Source organism: Rhinolophus ferrumequinum, chromosome 27 (genome assembly GCF_004115265.2).
Source record: "Rhinolophus ferrumequinum isolate MPI-CBG mRhiFer1 chromosome 27, mRhiFer1_v1.p, whole genome shotgun sequence".
Lineage (NCBI taxonomy): Eukaryota > Metazoa > Chordata > Mammalia > Chiroptera > Rhinolophidae > Rhinolophus > Rhinolophus ferrumequinum.
Window position 1 is genome coordinate 11,939,507 of NC_046310.1, and position 21,316 is coordinate 11,960,822.

The 21,316-nt window shown below is 45.9% G+C and overlaps 1 long non-coding RNA gene across 1 annotated transcript in view; it reads right to left on the minus strand.

The window, feature by feature from the left end:
* LOC117018445 (uncharacterized) overlaps positions 1-20,104 on the minus strand; it is a 158,460-nt gene extending 138,356 nt beyond the window's left edge. The window contains exon 1 of the long non-coding RNA XR_004422232.1: positions 20,026-20,104. This is a non-coding gene — a long non-coding RNA (uncharacterized LOC117018445). The remainder of the gene's footprint in view (positions 1-20,025) is intronic.
* Between the last annotated feature and the right edge of the window lie 1,212 nt (positions 20,105-21,316).

Consider the following 21,316-nt stretch of genomic DNA (forward strand, 5'->3'; position numbering starts at 1 on the left):
AATTTGTAACACAGGATGGGAGAGGAGAGCCGGGGTGTCACCAGTGGTTAGAGCCGTATTCTGGGTCCTCGTATCGCCGGGGGTCCTTTTGAAGCTGGGAAGGAGCATCCAGCATTTCTTTCACCCATAAACCACGTGAATTCAAAGTCTCTGATGGGCCGCATAGGAACACTGCAGAAGTAGAATACCAGGATGGTCCAGAATAACATCCCGGGAAAGATCCCTTTCTGGTAAACTCTAGAGCACTCTTCAAATATTTCAGTGTAATAACAGGATGCTAAAGTGGAAGTTTTCATTGAATACCAAGATATAAATATCAGATATAAGAATATCAATAAGGCTCCTCTGTGACAATTTCACATTCCCATAACCCTCTCTCTGAAGCAGGCTGTGCTGTGAGTACCACCCAACCCCAAAGGATCTTAAGAGAAGTCTCAGAGAGTTTGCCATGTGTCCCACCACACACACACACACACACACACACACACACACACACCCTTGCAAAAGACCCAACTGTAACAGGGCCTTACTAGAGTTGGGGGAGAAGTCCAAAGTTTAAGTGAAATTGAAAGTTTTGGTTACCACACAGGACTGAACGTTTTTCCATGTTTCAATACAGTATGACATACATATACAAAAAGGACACCTGTCATAAGCCTGTAGCTCAATGAGCTGTCACAGAACACACCTGTGTCACAATCCCTAAGAAACAAAATGACCAGCTCCCCAGAGGTCTCCTCAGGCTCCCTTCCAGTCACTTCCCTCTGACCTTTCCTGCAAAGGTAACACTACAGCGATTTTCCAACAGCAGGGATTCAGTCAGCTGTCCTGAGGACACCTGGGATTTTGACCTGTCTGGAGCCTGAGTTTATAACCAAGGTTGTCACTCTCAAACTGATCTTGAAAATCTGACTTCGATTCTATTATCATGAGGCCAAGGAGAGTAGTTTTCATCATAAAAATAGACAAGAACCAAATTTTTATCTCCATGCTTGTTATAGGGAAAGAGGGGGGAAAAAAAAAAAAGATATTCGTCAGGCTTCTTCCCACCCACCCCCACCTGCCCTCCAGTTCCTCAAGGGAACACACACAAAATCTCATTCCAGAAGCTCTACTCCAGAAACCAGCCTGGGAGGAAGGGGTTTATTCAGGATGCACGTATGTCCTTGTTCGTAAGAAGGGGGCATACAGGCCATTACCGGATAACGTGGGCCTTAGAAATCTTCGGTCCCTGGATGGGCCTCTGGAAAGCAAACCAAGCCTTTTGGTGTTTTTTCCCACATTTTCATCCAGTCAGTTGTTTTCCTGAGAGACTAAGGAGTGTTAGGAAGTCAAGTCACTGCGGAAGGCCTTTGTTTGGGGGAATTTTCACCCAACATGTCATTTTCTAATTGGGGCTGTTTGCTGTGGTCCTTCTGCCGGACTGTCTGCTTTGAGTGAACGTTACAATTATAAACAGAGTAGCAGCGTTTCCACGGAAAACTCATCATGTGGCTTCCTTGACTCATCCTAACAAACTAAGGCCCCTTCAAAGTGAAGTGATTTTTTTTTCCCCTGAAAAAAGTCATACAGCGATGACCTTGTTGACATTGCTAAGTGACGAAATGCGCTTGTGACTCAATTTTTTTAAAGAAAATGATATGAAAAGGCAGGAGAAGCGTTCCTGTGAAGCCAAATGGTAGTGTCTGTCTGCTGTGAATATGCTTGCCTATTTTACTTTAAAACTGTCAGTACTGGATGGCCATACGGTCCTACCCAAAATTACCCAATGTTTTCTTCAAAGGCAACTGATTTTCATCTACATGTAATGTTACTGCTGGCCAGGCTGAGAAGAATGAAGAAGAAACTACTGTTTAAACACAGGAGAATGGAGTACCATGGGGAATGGAGGCACAAAGCGTCCCCAGACCTGGGCCACTCAAAGGATTCTAAACAACGACGACACTCTCCAAACAGAACTGGCAACGGAGACTCCGTGCGTGAGGGTTCGCTGTACAACTGTGAGCCGTTTGCATAAACCTCCTCGTAAATTACAATGTTTAGGAAAGGATAACGAATGAGCTGGGCTATTTTTAAGTTTATATATTATGCCAACTCAGCAGCAGCCCCAGCAATTGTTCAGACGTTAGACCAACAGCAATGTTTTGCTTTGGTTTTTTTGGTGGAGCAATTTTTTATCACTAACTGGTAAAAAGAAGCAGGTAGATTTTTCGTTGGTTTTAGTAGCGTTTCACATTTTCTACAAACAACGAATCCCCTTATTGCCTGACTGGAAGGTGGAAGGCTCCCACCGCTTGCTGAGCCCTGGGCATGCCACCCATGCCAAGTAAGGTTGGACTGGCACTTTCCTGGGCATGAAGAGTCAGAAAAACTCCATCGAGCCCAGTCCTTTCCTTGTCCAGCTGAGGAACCTGGGTCAGGTGGGGGGTGGAACCTTGGTGGGAGGAAATGAGAGCAAAGCCTTCTAGGCCTCTCTGAAGGGCCTATATGCTGGGGAGGCACGTGATGTCACAGCTTGGGGTGCAGCGTGTTCTGCTCATGTGGTCAGGGCACCCTCAAAAGGTCACCTGGACCAGGTCATAATAGAAAGAGGAGGCTGAGTGGGAGGCTATGGAGAAGTGGGCAGTACAGGTCCCACCTCAAGTCAGAACCACTGCTCAGATGGGACCAGGAGCTGTCATACAGGAATGCAGGCAAGGATGTCACATCTGCTGCCGTTCCCAGAAAAGCCAGGGAAAAAGGCCCGCCCCTACTTCTGGCATGAAATCTCACTTTTTACATTTTGACAACTAATTCAAATTATTTGAAGGAAAGCGAAAAAAGAAGGGACGGAGGGAGGAAATGAGGGAGGGAAGAAGAAAAACAGGGAGAGAGGGAGGGAAGGAGAGACGGAGATAAGAAATTAGGGCGAAGCGTAGAGAGAGAAGGAAAACCTCTAAGGACCACCATGTGTACACACTGGGCGGGACCTGGCACTGCCAGCTGCCGGCCTCCGTGCGGATGGTCAGCTACCAGGCAAACAGAGACTTAGTCCTCAGCACCATCAGAAAGCCCCAGCTCTGCCCTTGCTGCAAAGGCAGTTTAATTTCTCTTCACTTGTAGTGAAGTTCCCTTGGGTAGTGGAGAGGTGGAGACTCCGTAGTCCACCACTGCTAATATTTGAGCCCCTTCAGGCCAGTGCTGGGCTTTGGCTCCATGCTGGGGGAACAAGACGGATTCTCTTCCTGTCCAGGGAAAAGCTGGCGCTGACCCCTCTGCCAGTCTTGCCATTGGGGGCAGCACCCGACGATGGCGTCTCTCATCCTGATCTCACCATCAGCTGTAGGCGGAGCTAACAGGGAGGCACAGCCATGGAGCTAACAGGCCAAGTTCAAGGGGCCGCTCTGAGCTGCCAGGGGCAATTTCCCCTGTAACCTGTCAGGAACAGGCAAGCTGCATGAAGCTCAAGTAACATTTTCACCATATGCCATTTGGAAATAACCCTGTTCCCCAGGGAAAACCTTCAAAAGACTTTTCTTTGTAAACAGACCTGATGATAAAGACACACTAAACCTAGAGCCCAAAAGCTGTCAAGGGTTTTGCGTACGACCGATTTCGTCTTATCTCCTGGGCACTGTGGAGCTGAACGTAAGCTGCAGCTAAGTGCTAAATTTATTAGACATATGTCAGCATCTGTCTGTCACAAATGGGAGGGCCTCCCTGCCAATTGGGCCACTCTCTGGTTTAGGGAAAGACTGACAATTGTCTAGAATGTTGTCTGAGGATATTAACGAGGCCTGGGCTACCCAGGTTTTAATTGCTCTGCTTTTACTGAGTCAGAAGGAAAGTGCAGAAGCATGGATGTTGATCATTTGAAATTTGTTTTAAAAAAAACACAGAAAAGAAAAACACGTGAATAAACACCAAATTGTTTACAATAGTTATCTTCAAGTGGTGGAGAAAGGGTGACTTGTTTTTCTTTTTGTATACCTCTATTCTAAACATGATAATATTAGACAAATAGTATCTAAGATAAATACACAGGGTGCCAAAAAAACATATAGACATTTTAAGAAAGGAAAAAACTGTATTAAAATTATGCTGATGGTAACCGCTTTGAGCACCTCTTGGAATTGCAGAAGTCAAACGTGACTTGTATTCATCTTTTGTTATCAGTATATATTGAGTATTACAATTTTAATATAGTTTTTTCCTTTCTTAAAATGTGTATACATTTTTTTTTTTTGGCACCCTCTGTATTTATTACTTGGGCCCTAAGGAAAAAAATCAATCAATAAAAACTCTGGGGGAAAAAAATGAGCATACATGATGCATTAGTTTGCTAAAGTTGCTGTAACAAAGGACAACAAATTGGATGGCTTAAAGCAGCAGAAATTTATTTCTTGCAGTTCTGGAGGCCATAAGTTCGAAATCGAGGTGTTAGCAAGGTTGGTTCCTTCTGGAGACTGTGAGGGAGAATGTGCTCTGTGCCTCTCTCGGGGCTTCTGTGGTGGCTGGCAGTCCTTGGTAGCTTGTAAACACATCACTTCCATCTCTGCCCCCACCTTCACAGGCCTTCTCCCCATGCGTGTCTATGTGTCCACGTGGACTCTTTTCTTTTTAGTTTCAAGTGTACAAAGCAATGTCATAGTTAGACATTTAAACCCCTCATTAAGTGATAACCCCCCTGCCCCAAGCTACTACCCCTCTGACATCGTATACGGCTGTTACAATACCATTGATGATCTCCCCTATGTTGTACTCCATGTCCTGTGACTATATACACCTATACATTTAATTATAGTTGACATTCAATATTATTCCACTTCCGTTCCAGGTGTACAGCGCATTGGTCAGGCATCTACACAGTCTATGACGTGATCCCCCAGATAAGTCCAGTGCCCATCTGGCACCTTACATGATCTTTACAACATTGTTGATTATATTCCCCATACTGTATTAACTATCAATTTGTATTTCTTAATGCCTTCACCTTTTTCACCCTGACCCCACCACATTCCCATTTATCACGCTGATAGATCTAGTACCTATCTGGCACCATACCTACTTATTACAATATTGTCCCTTTCACCCGTCCTTAACTCCCTCCGATCTTAAAGAAGTCCCTCTAACAGTCCTTGTAATACTGGTTTGGTGGTGATGAAGTCCTTCAGCTTTTTCTTGTCTGGGAAGCTCCTTATCTGTCCTTCAATTCTAAATGACAGTCTTGCTGGGTAGAGCAATCTTGGTTGTATGTTGTTGCTTTTCATCACTTGGAATATGTCCTGCCACTGTCTTCTTGTCTGCAAAGTTTCTGTTGAGAAATCAGCTCCCTTGTAAGTAACTAATTGTTTTTCTCTTGCTGCTTTTAAGATTCTCTCTTTGTCTTTAACCTTTGGCATTTTAATTATCATGTGGCTTGGGGTTGGCTTCTTTGGGTTTATCTTGTTTGGGATACTCTGTGCTTCCTGGGCTTGTATGTGCCCAGGTTCACCAGGTTAGGGAAGTTTTCTGTCATTATTTCTTCAAATAGGTTTTCAATTCCTTGCTCTCTCTCTTCTCCTTCTGGTACCCCTATAGTGTGAATATTGGTACACTTGATATTGTCCTGGAGGCCCCTTAAACTCTCCTCAATGTTTTGGATTTTTTTTTTCTTTTTGCTGTTCTGGTTGAGTGTTTTCTGCTACCTTATCTTCTATATCACTGGTTGGATCCTCTGCTTCATCTAATATACTGTTGATTACCTGTAATATATTCTTCATATCCATTATTGTATCCTTTATTTCTAACTGGTTCTTTTTTATCATTTCCATCTCCATTTTTATGGATGAAAAGCCATGTTTTTATGAGATGATCAAGCAATCTTATAACCAGTGTTTGGAACTCTGTGTCTGATAGATTGCTTATCCCTGTTTTGCTTAATTCTTTTTCTGGAGCTTTGTTCTGTTCTTTCATTTAGGACATGTTTCTTTGTCTCCCCGTTTTGGCTGCCTCCCTGTGCTTGTTTCTATGCATTAGGTAGGGCTGTTATGTCTTCCAGTCTTAGTAGAGTGGTCTTATAGAGTAGGTGTGCTGTGGGTTTCAGTGGCACAGTCTTTTTGGTCACCCGAGCCACGTGCTCCAGGTGCGTCCCTTGTGTGGGTTGTGTGTGCCCTCCTCTCGTAGTTGAGGCTTGGTTGATAACTGCACATCAGTGGGAGGGACTGACCCTTGGGCTCACTGAGTGTGAGGACTGGCCTTGACTACAGTGGAAAAGTTGTTGTGCAGGGGCGGATCTACAGAGCAGCATCTGCCTCAGCCGGACTCTGGTCCCTGCCCAATCCACCCCTTGGGTGTGTCGTACTTGGAGATGGCTAGGTGATGCTCCAGCTTATTTTGAAGCTGGCCACTGGGTGCACCTGTCCCAGGACCACCTTGGAGGGAATCCGCTGTAGGTCTACTTCAGACACAGCCCATGCCCGACACAGGGCCACCTAGCAGGAGCCAGAGAGAAATCCGCAGATGTCTGCTGCCCATGCTGTGCTTGGAAGCGCCTTGAGAGGCCAAGCTGCAAACCAAGGCCAGCTGCCACTAGTGCCAGCTTAGGGATGCTCAGCCAGAGGTACAGGACATGCTCCAGCTAGATGCTGCTTGTCTGGGTTCCACAAACCTTTGAGAGACCCTAGGAAAGTGCAGCTTGAGCCAAGGCAAGCAGTCTGCATGAAAATGCCACTGAAAGCAGCCTGGGTGTGCCCAACAGTTGGGTGGGGCCAAGTCGCAAATCACCAGGGCAGGGAAAATGAACGACGGAGACTCCGAAATGGCAGCCACCTGTGTTCACATGCTAGGAAGGGCGAGGGTTCAACAAAGAAACAATGGCCACCCCCAAATTCCTACATCCAGGAGAAAGCTGCCTCTCTAGCCCCCAACCCAAGCCAGACAACTCAATTCCCCAGCCCTTGTCCCTGCCACCTTTCCAGCTGCGGCTCCAGTGCTGGAGCTCAGAGCAAGCGATTCCACTGCTGGGTAAGTCCGCATGCGGTCCCTTTAAGAGGAGCGCCTGTGAGTGCAGCTGCATTCAGTCAGTTAGTCACAGTCTCTGCTGGTTTTCACAGCCAGAAAATTATGGGGACTTCTCTCCCCGGTACTGGAACCCTGGGCTGGGGTGGAGCTGGGATCTCTCACTCTCACTCCTCTAGGGGATGGAGGGGACCCCCACAGCTGAAATTGCCCTCCTGATCTTTAATGGCCACACATGGGTGTGGGACCAGCCGGTGCCACGTCTCTGCCCTTCCTGCCAGTCTGGAGGGGGCTTCTTCTGCACGTCCTTCACTGACAGGCTTCAGTTCAGCTTGATTTTAGGCGATTCTCAATAACGGTTGTTTTGTAGATTAGTTGTAATTTTAATGTGGTCGTGAGAGAAGGTAAACACGGCGTTTACTTACTGTGCCATCTTGGTTGTCCCCACGTGGCCGTCTTATAAGGACACTGGTCATTGGGAGTGCAGGGCTCTCCATTCTCCCTAGTCACAGCTGCTAAGACCCTATTCCCCCATAAGGTCATAGTCTCAGGTTCTGGGGGGACGTGAGTTTGGGGGAGACACTTCTCAACCCAGTGTCCATGGCCATGAAGTGGGTGAACGCCCCTGAGAAGGTTCAGGCCATCAATGACCCAAGTCAGCCTTAATTCCTGAGATTTGGGCTTTGGCTGCCAGAACGACGTGGTCTGCCTCCAGCTCAGTCTCGGTTTGGGCCAAGGAGAGGGGCTGGAGCAGGAGTAAGAGGTGTGGACCCAACATGGTCCATCAGGACAATGCCTGGGACCTGTCAGACCCCTGGGTCACAGAGCCCTGAGACTCCCATATGTGTCAGCCCTGTCAGTGGAGGGCTGCGCCTCACGCAGATATAGATTATGCCTTTGCAAATGTGTGGACGCTATTAGGACTAGAAAAGTACAAATTCATTTCAAAGTATTACTATCATGACATATTTTCTCCATCAGTAGTTACTTAAAGAACTGTTGTCCTGTGTGACTGAACTATTTGATGATAAAAAGATTGCTTGTGCTCAAAATTTCTTGTGTGCTATATACTGAGGGTGCCAAAAAATGTATACAAGTGGACATTTTGGTCAACATTGCTCAAGCAGTAGTTTGCCGTAATCAGAAATGTCTGGACGCTGATGGTAACGTAACCACTTTGAGTACCTCTTGTAATTGCAGAAGTCAAATGTGACTTGTATTCATCTTCTGTTATCGGTATATATTGAGTATTACAATTTTAATACAGTTTTTTTACTTTCTGAAAATGTGTATACAGTTTTTGGCACCCTCTGTATACTACATATTTTCCTGGAACAGGCTGTCTGTGGGATGAGAGGCTTGGCCATCACGTCTTGTGTTAGGCCACAGGTACTATACACAATGCTTAATAATCATTTTTCTCATCATCTTCAAAACAATCCCATGAGGCAATCATCCCATTTATCAGATGGGGAAACTGAGGCTCAGAGACTAAACAATCACATAGCTAGGAAATGTGAGAGATGGGATTTGAACTTGGAGTTTTGCAAGTGCGTAGGACTCTTGCAATGATTTAACCAAAAGTTCTAAACCCCTGATATTACATACATGTATCTACGTGCTATGTTATGGATGAAAAGCCATGTTTTTCTTCAGTATCTGAAAGGCATTTACCATTGACCCAGTGCTCCATGCCCTTAGTTTATGGATGAAAACGTAAGCCCTGAAAAGTAAATCCACAATAGAACACTGGTAGAGTTGTGACTCTGGTCGCTTACTTTCCACTACAGGCTTTCAACAGCATTACTATGTTCAGGGAGAGTTTGGGACCTTTGTGAAAGGTTGGCCATACCTCCCTACCTGACACCGTCCAGTAAGAATCCAGATAAACCTGCCATCAGCTTGGGCCATGAGGGACATGGGAAAGCAGGCCTGCTTGACAGAAATGGGCAGAACCTTGCAGCCAAATGAGTCATTATATAAGCCATTAAGTCTAATTTCTCAGTCTCTTAATACTTGGGGAATTCTTCAAAGAGGTTAGAAAATTGGCAGTACCTCATTTGTCCCCATGGGCATTTTTATTAAATTATAAGCAGATGCATCTTCCTACATTAAAACCAGTACGAGAAAGTTGCTCTATGCTGCCTGGCTCTCTGTGCAAAACTCTCTGTCAATTATCTTGATCTGTATTGAATTGTCCCATGTTCATTTAGCATCACAGCTTCTAGGAAATATCAGGAAGAAAACGTAAGAGCCATTCCTACACCATCACCCAAAACATAAATCAATAGTCAAAGCAAATGGTCCTGCCCTCTAATACAGTTTATCCTGACCCTTCTCTACACTGCCAGAGATGAGCTTGCTTTTCTTCCTTGGTTTAATACAATTCCTGCAAATAAACCATCTTTGTAATTAAGTCAGGAGCTTAGGTCTTCATTCACACCTGTTAGCCGGGACCATTCCCAAATTCTCAGGGTGCTAAGGTCTCCCTAGGTCCTCTTTCCAGCACTGTCCTCTCAGCCAGGCTGACCTCTGAAATATGATGGCTTTTCCATGTGCAGATCACCACCCAGACTTAAAAACCCATGACAATAATGGTAACAACAACCACTCACATATCTTGTACTGAGCTATCTATCACGAAATGTGCAGAGCACTTCCATAAAAATCTCAGTTAATCCTAACAGTTTATGAGGCAGGCGATGGTATTTATTTTCATTTTACACAGGAGGAAACAGAAATTTAGAAACCCAGAGACCGTAAGCTCATAATAGCAGCAGCACTGGCATTTCAGCTGAATTTCAGAGGCCCATCTCCTTACCACCTTACCATTATCCAATTCAAGCAACACGAACTTCTAGCCTCGTAGTTTAACTCAGGTATGATCCTGGGCACATAAAACCCTGTTGGTAATGGGTTTTCTAACTGGAAGAACAAACAGATGTATTCTAAAGTACCAGGATATGTAAGAAGTTAACCAACCGCTTCAGGAGAATTTAGTTTGCTACAAGTCTACACGTAAAGGTCACCGCTTATTGAGCGTTTACTATGTGCCTAATAAAACCACTGTGCTAGGCAGTTTTGATTCATATTGTAGCTCCAGTCCTTTATTTCGAGGATGACTTCCTATTTCAGATGAAAGAAAACTGAAGCATAAACGGTTAAGTGACTTTCCCGAGGCCACATAACTAGTGATTGTGTCCACACTTTCCATACTGTCTCTCTGCCTCCTGTACAGCTCCTTGTTCCATTGTTCTCTAAATGTGACGTGAGCAGTCCTAACTGCCCACCAGCCTCCATCAGTGACACACGAGGCAGGGGTGTGTCCACACTCCCCAATTCCCACAGTGGCAGCCTGTGTGTATGGAGCCAAAGACGTGGATGTGGAAGGGCGTCTACACCAAGATGCTTCTCTCTGGGGTTGTGGCACCACACGCAGCCTCCTAGCCCACTCTGGGGCAAACCCGTCGTATTATAAATACAAATACTACGTGCACAAATGAGCCAACCTGTAGAAACCCAACTCTGTCAAGACCACATATGAAGAATATGGAACAAGGAGAAGAAGATGGACTGTGAAGTGCCAGCAACCCAGTGGTGTTCTGGGAAATGTTAAATAACCAGCTCTCTAAGTAGGGGGGAGGGAGACTCCGATTTGTAGCATTTGTCCATTTCCATGATATAAATACTCCCATCGTGGGTCATTTCAAAACATCAAGATGATGCCGCTGAACACCGAGTTGGTAAGAGATGACGATGATTTGCTCTCTGGAGCGGGTTCACCCAGCTCCAGCGCAGCACGGCCAGCAGACACTGTTCTAATCCCAGCTTGTAAGCTCCCTTTGTAAGAACTGGAACAAGCCACTTAGCCTTTCTGAGTATCAATGCCCACTTCTATAAAGTGGGGCAGATAATACCATTAGAAATGATGGCGTGACTAGTCGGCAATCAACAGAGAACAAGATCCTCTCCCCACGTTTTCGGGGAGCTGCATAGGAACACTTTATTGTAAGCACAACCTATGCCTCTAAACTCAGGAAGAATCTGATAAGGTGCAGTGTATCTTGTTGGCATCCTACCTACCCTACCTACCCTACCTGCCCTACTTTGTCCTGTCCTGTCCTGTCCTACCCCACCTACCCTACCGTGCCGTACCCTACCCCGCCCTACCATACCCTGCCCTATCTACCTACCCTACCCTGTCCTACCCTGTCCTGTCCTACCCTATCTAAGCTCAAAGCCACATCCCAGGAACTTCTCACCCACTGCCAGCCCCTTACAGGAGGGAGACTGAAGGGAAGAGAATAACTACAAGAGGTCTGCCCAGAACTGCCCTGGGGTAGCAAGACATAGGCTGGTCCAATGACACGAATACAAGAGAGAGGCAAGAGAAGTGCAAGGTACCCAGGCTTCCTCACTTGGCAAAAAGGTACCAGGCCCTCTTATCCTTCGTGTCATCTAGAAGGGGACACAAAGGAACACTTACCACACTTGGTAACTTTTAACCGTCAGTGGCTCATCTACTGGCACCAGGGCCAATCGGTCCTCAGCTCACTCAGATGAGCCCCTGGGAGAGGGGATATTCTGCTCTGCCTTTGCACATGTGGTGTGTGTTGCTGGGAAGATTAAATGACATTAAGGAAAGCACCAGGTGTAGGCCAAAGTCGTGCCGCCCAGTTTTATCGTCCAGCGTTTCTTCACCAAAGTGACTCTGAATGAATGCTAGCTATTCAAAAATAAAAAGGAAGAAAAGAAGTGAAAGCTACTAATCCCTATCACCGCCCACTACTCCACAGCCAAACCACCATCAAATCCTGAGGTTGATTCACTATCTTGAAGAATGTTTAAAGGCTGTGTTTACTACGCGCTCAGAAGATAGATAGTAAAAGGGCGTTGAGCTAGGGCGGTATAATTCAAACAAGCAGTTCCCTTCCCAAGTGGTCCCTTTTGAAGGGGAAAGCGCATTTCGATGTTTAAGTTCCTACAGGGCTGTATAAAAGTCAGTCACGTGACTTCATAGTGATGACTTTTATTTTTAAATAGGAGTCACATTAGTTCAAAATAAATGAACCATATTAAGTGACACACAAAGTTGAATTACATTCATTGTGTTGAGAAGCCAGTGGGGGAGCTGGATGTTTCTAACTCAGATTTTGTCTTTAACTTTATCCTCCCAGCACCTACGTACAGTTCCATAAGCCTTTGGTCTCCCTCTCATGACTTCAATGATGCAAATCTGCCCTGAAATCCATCAACTGGAAAGGAGTTTTCTGGATTTGCATGTGTTCAGCTCTAACTCACTGGGGACTGGAGAGCATCAAGACCCAGTTTTGTTAAGTGGAGTTGTGATGACAGAATGTACTGAAGAGCGGGTGTAGAATCTGACTGACCTCCTTCCATGTTTCCTACGAGTCTCGATTTTCTGTCCCTTTCATTTCTACCAAGTGTGACAAGGAGTGAAAAGACACTCTTCCTGCCTAAAATACATCCAAAATGTCTAGGCAAGAGACCTAAATAGAACATATCTCCCTTGGCACAAAGAACTAACGTCACAGCCAAAGGAAATGGGATTGTGGCCTGGCTAAGAAGGACTGAGAAAGTGGGGAGGGCCTGAGGAGGAGACCACCCTCCTGAGGTCTTAGGGTCTCTGGCAGGGATCCCTATGCTGTCTGACACGGGCCCATACTGAGGTCCCAGAGTCCAGCGAATTTTAGGAGTGCAAAGAATTCTAAGTGAATTGCATGGAATTAGCTAATCTACATAACTTTAAAAAGCCGGCCCCACCTTTTCTGGACTTCGGATCCTGTGTGTGTGCAGACACAAGGGAGGTAAAGCAGGGTGGGGTGAAGTCCACACAGCACAGAGGCAGATTTCCCATAGCCAGGCCAGGAAGCAAGATTCCTGGCCATCCGGTCACCCAGGCTCTGAGTCAAGTTTCTAAAGATGCACAGTCCAGTGTGGTAGTCGCTAGCCACACATGGCCATTTACATTTAAGCAAATTAAAAGGGAGTGAAATGAAATATTCAGTTTCTGTTTCACACCTGCACATGTCAGGAGCTCAAGAGCCACAGGAAGCTAGTGGCGACCATCTTGGAGAACACAGAGGTGGACACCTCCACCATCACACAAGTTCTACTGGCCAGCACTGGGCTAAAGTACAAAAATAGACATAAAAGTCCGGGAACCCTCTGATTCTTTATGGAATGCTATTCCCAGAATAAAACTCCTTGTTGAGTTTTCAAACAATCAATCAAAACAATTAAAGATAAACAGGACTTGTTCTTCCTCTGGTCAGCCTAGAAATGTTCCAGGAAACAAGGAAAATTGTCTTAATTTCTTTGACACATGCAATTTGCTTTTTTTATGGAAAAAGGTAAGGAAACCTACACGTCATATAACACTTGAGCATGCAACCCCACAAAATTTGGCCAGTAAATCCTCTCTTTATAAGTAATTCAAATCTGTACATAAACGAGCTTAAGGAGGCAAATTTTAAAAATCTAATTTCAACCACTCTAAAAGGACAATTAAGAAAAATACAAATGCTGTCCTAATTGTCACTGACATGAGTCTCTCTGGGGCCTTGTTCAGCTACCTAGGCCAGTTTGAGTTCAGCATGTACTCAAAGTAGTATTTTAGGATGGCTTCAGACACACGTGCGTGTAATGCACGTGTGCATATGTGTGTGCCTCCAAACTCTGCTTTTCACCAAGAGGCTGCTCTGTCTCCTTAATCAAACCTGATTTTCAGTGGGCATCATGTTACATTACTCATCCTATTTTCATTCTGCTTCTTCACCAGGGGACATCTACAGCCAGGACAGATTCTCCCTTCAAGGGTCTGTGGCGCAGGCCAGCCCTCCTTCTCCAGGGATTCCAGATGCTTCCTGAATCTCTGGCCTGGACTTCTGGCTGGAGTCAGAAACTATGTCTGTGACGGGAGGAACTCCAATGAGGGGGCTCTTGGTGCCAGTGCCACAGAAGGCTCGCCACACCACACCCTGTGTGAGGGCACAGTGCCATAGTCATGTGTGGTCAGCAGATGTTGTCAGCTCTGTCTTTCAGGCACCTGGATTGTACCGAGGGCCCTCTATGATTTGGTGGGACCATGAGACTACTTCCAACTAATGACCTGTGAAGAGGGAGGGGTGTCATGTGACCACTCTCAGCCAGAACATGTAATCGATGAAGTGAGACCCTGCAGAGGTCTCGTTTCCTCTGCCACAGAGGCCAGCGATATTTTGAATGGTGACTTTCCTTCAGCCTGGGTACTAGAAGAGAAGAAAACAGAGCAAAATGCCTAGCTCAACTGCAGTAGATGCATGAGTCAGAAATAAATCCTTGTCGCTTTAAGACACTGAGTGTTTGGGTTGTTACCACTGCACAGTCCAGCCCAAGCAGACTGACACATGAGATAAGTAAGAAGAAGGGTGGGAGGTGCAAAGGGAACCTGTGTCTAATCCAGCATTGTTGCAAAGGTGTCCCTGTTCAGCCAACAACAGGCATATCCATCGCTGAGCAAATGACACTAGGCCAGTCCACACAAGGCATACCCTTGTGCCTGCGGGGAGCTGCTCTTCTAGTGCAGAGGCAGAAGTCTAAAATAAACTCTGTCTTCATGGGATGACTCCTATGCTACCCTCACGAACAAATGTTATAGCCACTCAGAGCAGACCTCAGTAGTTCATCTTAGAAAACTCAGGCAAGGCTGCTATTACAGACTGGGTTCCCTGAGAAGTAGACTGTGTGGCAAAGGTCTACCTGCGGGAACTTCACTGGGCAGTGCTCTTGGGGTGACCACCTGAGGGGCAGTGGAAGGGCATCTGGTGAAACAAGTGGTTCTAGAAAAGAAGAGGGAGACAAGGAGCCATCTAATACGGAATCACAGCCCCAAGGGCAGGGCAAAAAGAAAGAACATGGATGTGGCAAACGATGAAGACAGTTCATGGAGGGTGAAGTCTGAACCAGTCCCTTGGATTCTGCCATAAGGATGTCATCCCAGAGGGCTTTCAGTAGGGTAGCGAATGGCATTACGAGTCAAGTGAGCAGCGAGGAAAGGTCCTTTGGGCTCCTGAAACATTTCCACATCGTGGCACACCTAGGAAACGTTCATTTTTGCACAGCACGTGGGGTACATAGAAAGGCGTGATGAACCCAGGACCCTCTGGCCACCTTGAGGGCTGATGCATCATTATCTTGGGGCTCCTGAAACCCTGCCTGGTACAACACCAGCATGCCAAAGCACACCAGGCGGAGAGCTCCATGCTGATCCATGCAGACCTGTCACATGCGATGAGCGGCAATGGAAGAAAGACCAAAAGGACCAGGGATGGAGGGGCAGCGGGCTGAACCAGGTGATGTTTGTTTTCACCGAGATTAAGGAGACTGTGTGTCTATGTGGCCAAAGAAGAAGCCAACAGAGAGTGCTTTCCCTCTATAAGTGCTTTTCCTTGGGAGAGCAAAGAAATAACTGAAAAAAACAGAACCTATCCAAATTGAAAAAAAGGACAAGGCCTTCCTTGGTGGACTGGACATCCTGAAGATGAAGTCTGGTGGCTATTTCTGTGAAACTGGACGCAAACATGAGAGAATTGATGATTTAGGGAGAAAAAAGCTTTAACGTGGGAATGAAAGAAGATCTGGTAATCACAGTACCTCATTGTGAGTGGGGAGTATTGGGAAGTTATACTTAAGGGACAGGTAGCAATCTGTTCACGAAGGACCTTGAAGACAGGGCTGAAATATCTGGATCCTGTGAGCAGAAGAGGAGACCCAGAAAAGTTGCAGGGAGGACTTGCGATGAAATAAGTATCTTAGTTCACGTTGCAAGAACAAAGTACCCTCAACTGGGTGGCTTAAACAGCAGCAATTTGCTTCTTACGGTTCTGGAGGCTGGAAGTCCAGAATCACGGTGCCAGCATGACTCTGGACTTCCTCTCCTGGCTGCAGACTGCTGACTTCTTGTAATTCCACAGGGCAGAAAGAGGGTAAGGGAGCTCCCTGGCATCCCTTTTATAAGGGCACTAATCCCATTCCTGAAGACTCCATCCTCATGACCTAATCACCCCCAAAATACTAACACATTGGGGGTCAGTTTTCAACATACGAATTGTGGGGGACACAAACATTTAGTCCACAGCATTAAGTCTGGTGTGAAGAGAGGATTCAAGGCAAAGCAAGATCGTCAAGCAGGAAGAGCAGTGATGAGGCTGCAATCATTCTCCAAGCGAGAAATGCGTGGCAGCAACGGACACGAATGGATTCAGAAGCTGTCTGACATAGAACAGCGAGCAGAGAGCACGTCGAACTGGGTCATGAACTCCACAAAGTAAACATACTGACCCAGACAGCATGCATACTATCTAAACGTAATGATATTCCAACAAAGGACAGACATTACGATCAAGGTTCGAATATAGTTACCAACAGATCTGAGAGACTTGGGTGAGACAAAGAAAGAAGGTCAGACCCTGTGGCTTACGGTGCAGTCGCTATTTCTTGCATCCAAACTAGTCCTTCCTTTTCATACCTACATGGAGCTTCTCGTTCTTTAAATGTGACTCTTACAATTGGTGCCTCTCCTATGCATTCTCTTTCATCACTAGAAGAAAGCATGTGCAACGTGGTTTGGGTTTGTTTCCTACCAAGGGATGTTTTCCCACCAGCAGTTACTTTATATTAAAAGGTGTGTGGGGGGGAGTGGGGGGTGGTGAGTAACGAAGTTAAAATCCCATTGGTTTTTCTTTAAAGCAACTGGAAGTAATCAATGTGCATTTGCAACCTGTTCTAAATGCTCTTGGAGAATCCTGTTTGGAAATGTCCTGCTGTGACCCCTGCAGTCCTCATAGAAGTGATTTTGGAGTGATGCCTAATAGGAACTTATGGCAGACCGAATGAGCAAATGAATAGGCAGTTCTCTGTGGCTCCTTTGAGTCAGCCAGCTGTGATCCTCAAGGAATAACCGAGCCCCCCAATTTCTAGGCTGCTCTGATCTTTCGATTTAAGTGGAAGCCGATTTGCAAGCTCAGCTCTGCAGGCTGTGACGGTGCTTGGCCCGGCTATTCAAGCTAATTCTGCATTGATCTTTAGACTAAAGCAAAGGCCAGGCTTTCTGTTGCCTTTTCTCTGTGGGATTGAGGAAACTTCAATCACAATACTTTGTCTCCTCTTCCAAGTTTTTAACAGAATTCCTTGATTAAGCGGCATGTTGCTCCCAGGGAGGAGAGGTATTTAAGCCACCTTGCAAGGTGGCAGGCATACCAGCTCACTTGGAGGTGTGAGAAGGCAGCCTGAGGAACAGCAGCTGCTGTCACTCCACAGAACCGCCAGCTATGCTCAGAAAGACAGAGCCCCTCTTCCAGCCAGCCTCCTTCCACCCTCTGAGACCAGCCAAGCATGTGTCCAGTGACCTGGAAGCTCGTGGCAGCCACATGAATGCTTGAAAATTAACCACCACCATTCCCAGCACAGAGAAGTCCCATAAAATATGTTTATTTCCTTGCCTTGCTGTTTCATGAAAGAAGGATTCAGCATCAAGAGCCGGCGTCTGTCCCCTACGAAATCCCGTTACCCAGAGCTCCTTATCACCTGGAGTCTGAGAGACCAGGTTCTAATGATACTCCAGCAGGTTAGCAAAAGCAGAACCTTGAACCAGGTCCTCTGTCAAAAGTCCATCATAATTGTTACCTGTGTCATCATTAGCAATGTCACCATCCAAAGGATTTTTATTCTTTTATTTCCATAGCTCTGGGGTTTTTCGTTTGTTCATTTGTTTTTGTTTGTTTGTTTAATGATTTCAGATCCCACCCCTTGTGATTTGGAGAGATACAATTTTTAAAAGCTCACACTGAACATGATACGAAGCCAGGTTCCGGAATTCTTCTTCTGTGCCAGGTAGGATATTTTTGTAAACGTCTTAAATTTTGCAAAGCATTTTCACATGTGGTGTCTCTTTGATCTGCACCAAAAACCTTGGAGATACGCAGAGCATGGAATACTAATCCCATTTTGCAGACAAGGGAATGGCGACTCAAGAGTTCCAACTCTTTGCCCAGATTCACAGAACCCCGAGAACTTGGATCTGTAGCCACGCCGGACTTTTTTCTGGGGTATCAGGCTGGACCGGACAGAAAGAGAGAGGGAGGGGTGCCCGCTCCTTCGGATAAATCTAGTTCTGCACCCTCGCTTCTGTACAGGTGTCAAGGTCCCTGGAACGTTCTCCGTCCCCTCCACCCCTCTGCTGCCTCCCAGAACCCACATTTACAGATGGCCTCGGGAGGAGAAAGACTCCAGTTGCTTCGTTGCCAGCCTCCTAATTCAACCTTCCCATTCTCCATTTCCAGGGGTCCTTTGCAATAAGATCTTTGGAGTCTTTTTATTGGTCTGCTCTAAGGCTTCTCTTTTCATCTTTTCTCTTTCATACTTTCTTAAAGGAGAAATTCACTAAGGTGTGAGTTCTGAGTCACCCGAAGGCCAGGAGAAAGAGGGAGTGGGTATGATCACAATCACACTGGTCACGGTACACACTGATACAACACACTGACACAACACACTCATCAGGTCACACTTCTACTCAGAGGGCCCCCCCCGCCGCCTCCATTGAGTTAGAGATTGGCTGTGGCGTGCCCAAGTGCCCATAGGAACACAGCCCCGTGCTACTGTTGAAAGGTAAAAACAATTATTTGGAAGCACAAATGAATTTCCTACATCTTTCTGAAGCCCTGTTGATTTATAACCATAAGGTAATTTGCTTTAGCTAACTTAATTCCTGTTCCATGTTCAATTCCCTTGCACCTTTCAACTAATGTTTTAATTCTCTTTGGTGCTCTCTGTGCCACAAAATCAAAGCAAAATTTTTCTTTCTTTCATTTGCCAAAGCCGAGCAAATTTGGAAGGGGGAAAAAATCACTAGTAAAGGACAAAGGATGTTAAAGAAAACGCATTGTTTCATTTCAGTGAATCAGAGCAGGGTACAAAGAAGCTTAATCATGATATTAAATCAAAGGAATGCAAATCACTTTATTCATATTCATAAACTGCCGATAACATGTGGGTTTTGAAAAGCTTGAGGTGGGAAAGCCTCTTGGAAGGAGAAGGAGGGACATACACTCCGGGAGCAAGTGCTTTCCCTCTATGGGTCCTTTTCCGCACACGGCAGCCATTCCACAAGCAAATCTCAGACCGGCTCTCCTCCTCTCGCGAGTCGAGCTCTAAGAGGTGATCTGAGTCACAAGCATCCAGCTGGAGCGGATGACCTGTCACTGCGACGACTGTCCCTGTATCCATCGTCTCTATGACCAAACTGGAGAGACTGTCACAGACACTCGCCACGGCTCAAAGATTTTCCTAACGCCAGTTAATATGAGATGAGCTGACCATCTCTGAATTAATAGCGATGACGATAAATCGTGTTTAATAGAACGTAATCCATTTCGAAAGGCTCCCGTAGACATCCTTGGCCACATGGGCCCCGCACAAGATCACCGGTGTGGGGACTCAGGCTGCAGGCTCGGGAGCCAAACTGCCTGTGCTCCAGCCCTGGCTCGTCCCTCCCCGCTCTGTGACATTAGGCTTTTTAACCTCTTTCTACTTCAGTTTTCTCACCTGTAAAATGGGACCTACCTCACTGCATTGTTTTTAACAGTTAAATAAGAAAATGCATGTAAAGCACAGTGCTAACTAAGATTGTATATACACAGTCGGTGCTTGTTATTGATAGTAGTTACATTCTAGAAAGTTGCCACAAAAAATGACTTAGAAATACTGAACCACTGCCCCCGGTAGGATCCTGCCTCTAATAACATTTTCATCAATCAATACATAACCATATTTTATCGGCGCTTCTGTTTAAAGACACCTTAATTTATATATATAGTTGATTGGCTAGCAGTGAACTCACGACCTCCAGACACAGCCTTCTTGCACTTAGGATCACTGAGGAGCCCTCCAACACTGCATCTGGGGGGCATTTTCACAGTAAAATCACCAACAGGAAGCACAAAAATGAGAAAAACGTGGCACTCCACAGATGGCAGAAAGGACACTTACGGTGTGGGAGCTGCAACATGCAGGCAGAGCAAAGCCTCGGTGGACCCTGTCTGGGAACGCAGACGTCAGGGGCTCAAATGTGTCATGCTCCGCGCGTGATCTGGAAGTGATCAAGAAAACACAGTGAGTGTCGATCGGGGGCCACAGATACCTTTTAGCGAACAGGCGATTTTACAAACCTGGACTCATACGTTAGGGGTGGAGACTGACTGCGTAATGATTAATCCCCCGACAATAAAGTCCTTACGATCAGCCCCAGTTTACCGATGAGAAATAAGTCCCATAAGGAGTTAGGTGGTAAAGCCCTGAGCTGCGCACAGCGGCAGGCAGCTTTCTCATTTCTCACCGCTGTCTACGTACATGGGACCCCCAGGGCTGATGCACAACCCTCTCTCTAGAAGTCACATCCTCTGACTATTTATTTCTGAGTGTTGTTTCTGCAAACCATAGAGCCTCAATATGTCGAAAAAGTTCAGCCGGTCGTTATCTAGGATGTTCTTTCCCACTCCAGCCCACCAAAGTGACCACACTTCCAGGCACCTGTGTCATAACACAGAACTGGTCTCTGCCCTTGGAATGAATAATCACAGTTTCTATGAGGCACGTGGTTCCCTTGGCATTCAAAAAAAAAAAATTAAAATTAACTGGTCAGAAAGAAAAAACATCCTTTTTACATCCTGGAAAGAAAAAGGACCATTTACCTAAAGCCTAAATACATCTCGCTCTTGGCTGAAGGAAAAGGTACGTAGTGCGATGATGAAATGTGCTCACGAGCCACACTGCATTGAAGTAGATACTATACACATATTATCTCATTTATTCCTCACACTAACCTTCTAAATGAAGTATTATTTTTAGTCCACGTAGAAGAAAACAGATGCACGGGGAGGTTAAGTGATTTGCTACAAGGGTAACAGAGCTATGAAGTGGCAGAGTCGGAATTTCATCAAAAATACATTCCACTCTAAAATCCTATTCTTTCTGAGCTATGGTGAAGCTGAAATTCCCTTGGACTCTATCTGATCGAGCACCAAACCTCCAGAAAAGCCCCTTCTCCTATCAGCATCCATCCCCTGCGTGAGTTTGGCCAAGTCCAGACCTCTCTACCTCATGCAGTGCTCTCCACTTTTCCTCCCTTCGCTGTGGCTCTTGCTCCAGTCAGGGGTGTGTGTGTGTGTGTGTGTGTGTGTGTACATTTTCTCTCCCCGACTAGACCATCAGCACCTAGAAGACAGGGTTTCTGTCTGCTTAACTTTGTAAGCTATGGAGGATGGTAGTATAACATGTCTCC